The following is a 9597-nucleotide window of genomic DNA, read 5'->3' as shown; positions in this document are numbered from 1 at the left end:
ATTATTTTTTAAAGGGGGTAAATTGTAACTGGGAGTAGTAGTCATGGCAAAAGTGCTTTAAAATGCCCAAAGATCTCATAAAAAATGCATTTTATGCTTAAAAAAAAGATTTCTGTTGATTTGACTGAGGACAACAGACAACTTATTTAAAAGATAACATCTTTAAAGGTTAATTTAAGCTATATGTTTCCCCAAGAGTCAAGTTGCTTTAAGAGCAATATAACAGCAGATGTGCTTTAGTTTCCTTTCCTTAATACAGTTGAAACAAAGTTTTCCGCTGGTCCTTGTAGATCCTAATGAGTAAATACTGATGCAGCGTTACTCATTTTTTGCATCAGACCTTATACGCTCGCAGAAGTTGGCCCCCGAGGAGGGAAGTCTGCAGCTGGGCCCTTCCTAAATTTCCTAATGTGGAAAGGCAGTTTTTTAACTGCGATTTTCTGCAGATGATACAATTAGCTTTGTTGCTCGTTTAGTTTGAAAAGCAGAAGTTAACAAGTTGTTTGTCCTAGCTTAGCAGTTTCTGCTCTTTGGATGAAAGCAAATCATTTCCCAAAATGTCTTGCAGATGTTAAGTGAAATGAGGAAGAAATATGTGTAAGAAGTGCCAATGAGTTCACCGCCATTCTGCAGCGAGTATTTTGTAACGAGTGATTAAAGAGCTTAATCGCTTGTGCAACGAGGCTTTGAGACGGGATGCAAGGTATTGGGTGCACATCATGCAAGCTACTTCCTCAAGGCTAAAAGATGTATTTATCTATGAAAAGTATCCGATTCAGTCACAACTTTGAAAACCGCTGTGTTAAATACAATAAAAGTTGGGACGCACAGAAGCGTTACTCTGGATGGGAGGGAAAAGGCAGGTGTGAAGATTTAAGACGAGCCACTTAGTGGTGAAAAGAATGTACCACAGGTATATCCAGTTTATGTTTTTTTTTTTACTTTTAGGAGCTGAATGTTGTGTAAAGAAGCCCTTTGATTCCCATCAAGACAATTAAACATTTTACTGTCACACATTTCCCAGCTGTATGAGAGTTTGGGAAACATAACACTGATTTAATGGGAGGGCAGGACATTATTACTTAAATATTTGCAATCTGTGATTGCCTGTGTTTTATAGAATTTAGTGCTTTTGTCACTATAATAGTCTAGTTTTCTCATTTGTACAACGTCATTAATGCTCGTAGCTTTTTTTAGCCGATGTACCGTATTTATCGGACTATAAGGCGCATTTAAAGTCCTTTAATTTTCTCAAAAACCAACAGAGAGCCTTATGTATTAATTCTAGTTGTGCTTATTGATCTTGAACCGATTTTTATGTGGTACACGGCGCTCAAAAATCTGTCAATATTTGTTTCGCTTAATGCACCTAATAGTCCGAAGAATACGGTAATCAGACCGGTGGCGTTACCGCACTAGACCTGCAGCATGTTTCTGTTCTTAAAGGGTCTAGCAGATCAGGTGCAATCACAACATATATACACAAACTGATTATTTTTTTTTTATTTATTGTTCCTGACAAAAGCTTAAATTAAATGCAGTGTGGTTTTTATTTTAAGAGAAGCAATAACATCTGTGTTTTTTGTGAACAAGATTTCGTCAGAACAAATGACTCTAAAGTCAAAGATCCTCACCAGAGACGGAGAAAATATAAAATGTATGTCAAACTGTTCATTAAAACTCATTTCATAGCATTATCTAAGGAAAACTGATTTATTTCTCTTTGAGGAGATGACTTCAAATTGAGGTTGCTTTCATTCAGGTATGCTAAACAAAAAAAAAAAAAAAAGGAAGATTTATTTATTTCATGCTGTTTTTCTTTTAGGGTGATGAAGCACCTATTATTTTTGCTGTATTGGAATTTTGTTTGATATTTGAGCTGTGTACCATTTTTGTTACCTTGAATTTACGTGAAAAATAAAAACTGACAAGAATTTGGTGGAGTCATTTTTTACACTTGTCTTATCTCATTATCAGACGCTGACATGGCTATGGCTGCCATTTTTTACAGATGCAGAACTAACATTTGGTGTGGTAGTAGTTGAGTTATCCCCATCACAAACTCCAAAAACTAATATGACAAAACCAAAACCCAAGCTGTTATTAAAGCCTGAGGTGTTGCAACAAAATACGAATGGCAAAATAGTTTTCTCATGATTTCATGTTTTTTCTCTACTCGACCTAAAAAAAAAAAAAAGCTATGTAACTGACTATAACAATAAAGTATATTGATGTATTTTGGGTACCACTTTACAATAAGGCTCCCCTTATAGATGACAAATAGTTTATAGATACATTATTAATTCCTCTATAAACACTTTAATGCATAAAACTATTATTAATGATTTGCAAATAAGGGTAACAGAAACAAAACTGACCAGTTTGCTGCTAAATAGTGAGCCATATCTGTTCACTTACTGGTATATATTTCATCTAGAGTTTATATTAAACATTTCAGACTACGTTACTACCTTGTAAGCACAATAAGCATTTGTAAACCTATTTTTTTAGGATATATTAGTTGTAGATACTTATAACGCAACGATAAAATATATTATATGTTAAAGAAATAGGTTTACAAATGCCTATTGTGCTTACAAGGCAGTAACTTGGTCTGAAATGTTTAATGTAACAACTCCAGATGAAGTATATGTGAACAGATTTGGCTCACTGTATTTGGCAAGAAACTGGTCATATTGTCTCGCTGTCACCCTTACTTAATACTTAATTAGCAGTTATTAATGATTTATAAAGTATTTTTATATAGGAATTAATAACATATCTAAACTATTTATTAGCCATCTATAAGGGGAGCCTTATTGTAAAGTGGTACTATATTTTGTACATCCCTTCAACTCAGATGTGTATTTTAAAGGCTTTTGTAAGTAATGCTCCAGGTTTTAAGAAGAATTTTAATAGTTTGGTGCATTGCCACTCTTTTTTCACTTTTTTTAAATTCAGTACCTGATCACTAAAAAATAAATAAAAGTTTTATTTCACTTAACTGATCTGAATCATTCAGGGATAAAAAGGCTTCTAAACTCGGGGAATGGAGCAGTGTAGCACTGACACAACCTACAGAGTGGATCTTCACACACTTTATTACCAGGAGCGGGTTAACGCATTACGTTCAAATTTTCTGTTAAATCTATGAAAAATTACATGGACAAATTGCATATAAAAACAATATTTTAACATCAAGGAGACTCCTAAAGAGCTATAAACTTTAAAACTTATATGCCAAGTCTTGGCTGAAATCTTTTTTTAAGGTTTGGCTTTGAGTTATTGTTTAACTGCTGGAGAACATTTTTGACTCTGGCTCTTCTTTTTTTTTTTTTTTGTCCTCCACTTAATAATTTTTAGGCACACTGCTGTCACAGTCAGGTACAAGCACCTGACAAAACATGAATAAAAAAAAAAAGCAGACAAAGTAAAAAAATTAAAAAAAACTATAAAAAAAAACTAAGAACTTTTTTAATTAACACCATGTTAAGATACAGTATTACAAGAAGGTCTGGATTCTTGGGGAAAAAAACTATGAAAAAACGACGACTGGGTAGATTAAGACTTTTGCACAGTGTTATAAAGAAAGGGGACATTTTATATAAATTGTATAGCGCCTTCTATGGTTTCTAGGGCAACAAATAAGGAAAGTTAGGTTTGCTGGATGGTCACAACAACATTAAAATGTCTGAGAACTTTCACTATATTTTAACTGTGATTCAAATTTGCAAAGAGGAGACTAAGAAGGCAAATTCTCTTCAGGATCTAACAGAGAAGATCTCAGAACAAATGATTTTTTTTTAGATAAAAACCCAAGGGAAGAGAAATTTTAACACTAATAAAATATAAATGAATGATTCGTAACTATTAACACACACCAGCATCTTCAAATGTAACCCTGGGGTCTGCAACCTTTACCTTTGTTCGCTAAATTAAAGTGTTCGGAGCCGCAACAACCTGCTACAACGGAGATTACCAAATGGTGGCCCATGGACCACTTTAAGTTTTTTTTTAAGGGGGCTATCTTGGCCAATGGTGACATTATAAAACTAAAAATATCTAATGATTTTTCAAAATTTATTGATGTTTTCACATTAAGACACAATAAAATACCAGATTCTTGTAAAGAAATAATGCATGCGTATATAATTTTTTATCTTTTTTTCTTTTAAACAATGAACTATGCAGGCCTATACATTTTTTTAATTGTGGAAAAGTTAAGTACAGTATCCTACTCTGACCAAGTAAAACATAAAGTTAAAGTGAATGTGTTTTACTAGTATTCACATAAATGCAAAAGAAATTACAGGAAAACTGCTAAAATAGCCCTTTTTTTTTTTTGCTATTGGTTAAACAGTCAATGAACTTGAGTGTTAATTTAGGTCAAAGCTTGAAAGTGTTGCTGACGAGGGACCAAGGAGCAGCATTTGGCCCCAGAGCCACAGGTTGTAGACCCCCCAGTTCAGATTAAGCTGTCTGCTGATAAGGACGCTCTCTGTTAGGCTCCAAAACCACCACAACGTCCTTGGCAGCATCATCACTCCCCTCTTCTTAACCTCCCCTCCCCTCTGTGTCACAGGAACTGACCCCCCTCCTACTCTTCCTCCCTCTGTCTGCCCCATCTCTGAACATGCCTTTCTGCAGGGCAGACTTCTATTTATACCTAGCAGGGGACTGACAGTTAACCTTTTGCACTGGGGGGACATTTCTGGGAGTGCAGCCAATTTTACTGGGCTATTTTGAATCAACCCCTTTATTCTAAGGGGCTTTCTGTACATCCACCCACCCCCCACCCCCCTCTATCTATCCATCTTTCTCCTCCTCCATGTCTTTGCTGGGGCAACGATCCAGCGCCACACTCCTCGGCCCCTTCTCAGGAAGAATAATTGGCTAAGCTTCAACCTCCTTTCATTTACAGCCACAGAAAACTGAAAGACTCCATTAGAGCACCTCCTCTCTGCCAACTCCTTCTTTACCCCACCACCACCACCACCACCCACCAAACACCTCTCTCCATTCTTCCTTCAAGGCAATCAGACAAGCCAAGCAGGGGTCATATAATGTATTGATTTGCGCCATCTATAGGCTTGCACTGGCACACTGCGTTTTAGAAATATGTGTTGGCCTCTAATTTCATACAGTCCAGACAGGAAGCACGGACACAATGAACACGTGACCCTTCAATGTTTAATTTTTAAAAATATAATTTGTCTTCAAACAAGTGAAAACGTGTGTCTTTTTGGTAGAAGTTTAATTCAGATGGCCATTTATAAAACATGGTGTTTTTATTGATGACAGGACAAAAATGTTTCATTACAGCAGCATCAGTGCCATTGAAAGGTACAAAACAGTTGTTGCGTTCAAAGGAAAAAAAATAATAAAGTTTTAAACAAGAAATGGTTTTAAGTGCAACATTTACAGTTCAGTTTTCTGAAATTTTAAAAGTAGGTGCACAATATAAATAAAGATGAATATACACTGTGAAAAAAACTATGTGGTTATTAGTTAGCCAGATTAATGCAATAATGCTCACTGAACTTAACACATACAACTAATATAGATAAATTATGAGAAGTTCAACTTTAAACAAGGAGGCAAACTAACAAGATGATCTATTTTTATATAAAATGTTATAGTACATTCGAAGAGCTTGGCAATTCAACATGGTCTTGTCTTTTATTGTGTGAATGTTTATGAAGCATTCACACTATTGTGATCCATTTTTCTTCTGAACATTATTTGGCGCTGCATTTTAAAAGCTATTTCAACAAATCATATGTCAAAACATTCAACTCATTCAGGAAAATGATGGAGTTTTGGTTTTGGTGCAACTTTAGCTTTTTAAAATATTTAGCCTTTTCTGCTATTTTTTTCCTCATAGAAAATGAATTGAGCTCATTTTACATCCTTCAGATCTTTAGATCTGTTTACAGCCTTTTACTGCTCTTTTCACATTTTGTTCTGCTTCAGCTTCTTTTAGCTTTCTTGTGCAAATATAAACTTTTTCCAGCTATTTTCAGCTGTTTTTTTCAGCTCTTTTGTCCTCCTTTCAAATTCTTTCTGCTAACTACAACATTTTTTTTGCTGCTTCAAATTTCTTTTGAATAATTTCACCTTGTTCCAGTTATTATGTAAGTTTCAGCTTTATCTGCTATTTCAGTTACTATTTAGCTGATTTTATGCTAATTTGAGCATTTTCAGCCATATCCGCTGTTTTTTTTTGTTTTTTTTGTTTGTTTTTTTTGGGGGGGGGGGTGTTGCATTCATTTCAACTCTTTTCAGGCTAATTCAGCAAAAAGTTGCTCTCTCCACTTCATTCATGGTAATGTAAGATCCTTTCTACTTTTTAGCTACTTTTCAGCAGTTTTTGCTTATTTCAGCTTTTTTTTTTTTTTTTTCAGATAATTTCCACTATGTTACGCTCACTTCTGCTTCTTTCCTCCTAATTGGGCAAACGTGTGTGAATTTAAGCTTGTTCAAATTTTCAGCTTGCTTTTTATTTTAGCTCATTTCAGCTGTTTTCAGATAAATTCGTTTTTCACGGTAATTTCTGCTACTTTCTGCATAATTAACTTCTTCTTTATGCTAATTTCAGCTTGCTGTGCTCCTTTCAGTCTTTTCTGATAGTTTCAATTTTTCTGCTCTTTCAGCTACTTTTTAACTGTTTTGATGCTGTTTTTAGCTGTTTCAGGTAATTCTGCATGTTTTAGCTCATTTCAGCTCCTTCCACTTCCCTCTGATAAGCTTCTTTCTTTTCAACTTTTGCTAATTTTAGCTTTTTTAGCCAATGTCCTAATTGTTGTGCTAATTTCTGCTCATTTAAACTTAATTCAGCAAATATGTGTTCTTTCTGTTTTCTTCTCTGAATTAGTATTCTTCTTCCATTTCAGCTATTTTTCAGAATGTATTTAGCTCATTTCAGCTGTTTTTCAACAAGTTCTTCTGCAATAAGTATTCACACTGCATTTTTGCAGCAAATGCAATTTCTCTAGTTTGTCTTAACTCTATATAATAAATAAAGTACTACCTGATTTATCCAGATATGAAAGTGAGCTCTGCAGCATCCCTTACACAAAATATGAGTACTTACATTTTTGAGTTAAAGTATTAGTATTTGTGTTTTTCCCCAAAGTCATGCACCCTTTAATAAATGTTTTATTAATAAAAAACACACCAAAGTCAAGTCTATATGGACTTTTTGAGATCTTATTTGAACTTTTTCATGCGCTGCATTGTTAATGTGTTGCACATGTGAAGCATGCGGAAAAGCAGAGGAATAAAACTGTCAAATAATCTGTACCTTGTACAAGATAATACAATTAGGAAATGTGTCTTTTGTTACCACCAGATGACAGTGTTTATTCTCCCAACTTGTCTGTGCATGGCAGCTGCAGACCCCTAGTGGAAGGACTGGGAACAGAAATCACTCAAAAAGCAGAAGTTTTAACCTTTCACCCTTCAAGAAAAACATTAAGATTTTTGAATATTAATGCATCAAACAATGATGTGAGAAAACAAGCTCATTTTATTAAAGATTGTGTGCATGTAAGGAGATTAAAAAAAAAAAGTACACTTTTCCTCAAAGCCCCTGAGCATATATAAATTTGGCTGCAGAAAGATATTGTATTAAACCGTGGCTGGAACATTGTTCTTAGAATATTTACCCACTGCAGCGAGCATGCATGACGGAAAAGGTCAATGAAATGGACTGAGTGTGAATAAAATCACTGCACACTCTGATTTCTCAGCCAAAAGGTCTTGAGCAGCATTCATGTCCTGCTCTTTCTGATAGATAATGAAAGATTGGGTGTGTGTGCATGTGTGTGTGTTGGAGTCGTTTAGGTCTACTGAGTCTTCATTACACCAGAGCGGGGTCCACTCCTGTCCTTTGCCCTTGCTCATTGCCTCTTCCAGTGCCGGCCAGGAATAATAAATTGCAGTGGGTGCCATGGGGGGGTTAGAGAGAGAAAGAAAGAGAGAGAGGCTCAAAGGTGGACTCCATTTTAACTAAAATTACCTCTCAGACCCAATTCAAATGGCAGTCTCTGCTCTGCATGTCCCTGTCTGCAGGACAAGTGATCCATCCACACTTCTTCTCCATTAAAGAGCTGTTTCCTGCCATGATGGCTGTTCCTCTTCTGTTGGCTGAAAAAAATAAACAAGCCCTTTCACATAAAAACAGATAAATCAGACGTAATGCATCCATCGTCACCATTTAGCAGTTAGAATGCTTGAGTGCCGTTCCTGTTCCTGCAAATACACCTCAGATCAGACTCTAAACAGACCAATAATATGAGTAATCAAAGGTGACTGGACTAAATCAAGCATTTCTGTTGTAGAACATATTCTGACAGGCAAGAAAAGTGCACCACATGTGGATAACATACATTAAAAACAAGAAAATACTTTTGCAATCTGCACAAGTTAAGCCAACTTTGTGTGTAGCACTTTAAAATCTAATCATAATAACAATAATAACAAGCATTTATCAAGTTTATATAGAAATTTTCAACCCAAATCTATTAAAAAAAGCTCATACACAGAGTGGATTTCTAAACAAATCACTCCTTGGATGCACATTTGGACACAATTCTCAGGCTGAGCCGGGAAAGTTAACTGTGTTTTACAAGGCCCTGCTCTTGATTAGTGACAAATTCATAAAATATTTGCTACCTGGGGGGTAAAAACAACTCAGGTGGGCAGGGTGTGGGGGGTGAAAGGGACTCGGTCGCACATGGCGCGACTATTTTGGCGAGTTGGACTGCAAAGCGCGCGATGCCACACAGGGAGAGGGGGGAGAGGGGTGACTGACTGACCTCTCCTCTATAATTATCGCTGGACGCAGATGCGTGATCTAAACTGTTTCTCACCAAGAAAACTTATTGTATTTCGCGGAACTTTGGTTGAAAATTGCTCAACTTGTTTGGAAACGTTTTGATTTTTATGCAACTTCATTCATGTGCAACCCCCAGAAAAGTAATAAATGAGAGCGTTAAATCGAAAGGTTAGTTTTAAATCATTTTAAACAATAATGCTACATTTTGGTGTTAGGCACGCGAAAAAATCCTCATGCGTAAAACCCACAATCATGTCGCAATGCGGTGAAAAAGCACTAAAGTCCAGCGTTCTTCTGCATGTCAGAGACTTAGCCTGTCATTCAAGGCTGTTCCCACACCAATAAATGTGTGTTTATTCTGCAGCAAGTGCGTTCCACCTGTCTGAGTCCCACTTGTTCCTCTTCTCCGTGCGCCAGACAGGTGCGCATGGAATGCGTGCCATCCAAAGCCCGCAAAGCAGCTTGGATGGGCCGCACAGGAGAGGAAGAGCAAAATGAAGCAGAATGAAGCTCCTTTTTGTTTCTCTGCCCACCATCACCTCCCATGACGACCCCCCCCCCCCCCAGACTGACAGTGTAAACCCATTAAACCTACAGAAATAGCCTCCACGTGGAACTTCATTCCTCGGTGGGGAAAAGTACTGCAGACCATCTGCAAAATCCTGATGAGCTACCCGAGCCTCTAACTTTTATTACACTTATGATTAAGACGTTATTCACACAAACACAGAAGAGAAACTTTACGTAAGATGTCCTTG

This window comes from Nematolebias whitei, chromosome 20, assembly GCF_014905685.2.
Source record: "Nematolebias whitei isolate Nwh7 chromosome 20, NemWhi1, whole genome shotgun sequence".
Taxonomy (NCBI): Eukaryota; Metazoa; Chordata; class Actinopteri; order Cyprinodontiformes; family Rivulidae; genus Nematolebias; species Nematolebias whitei.
Note: the sequence above shows the minus strand (reverse complement) of the source record.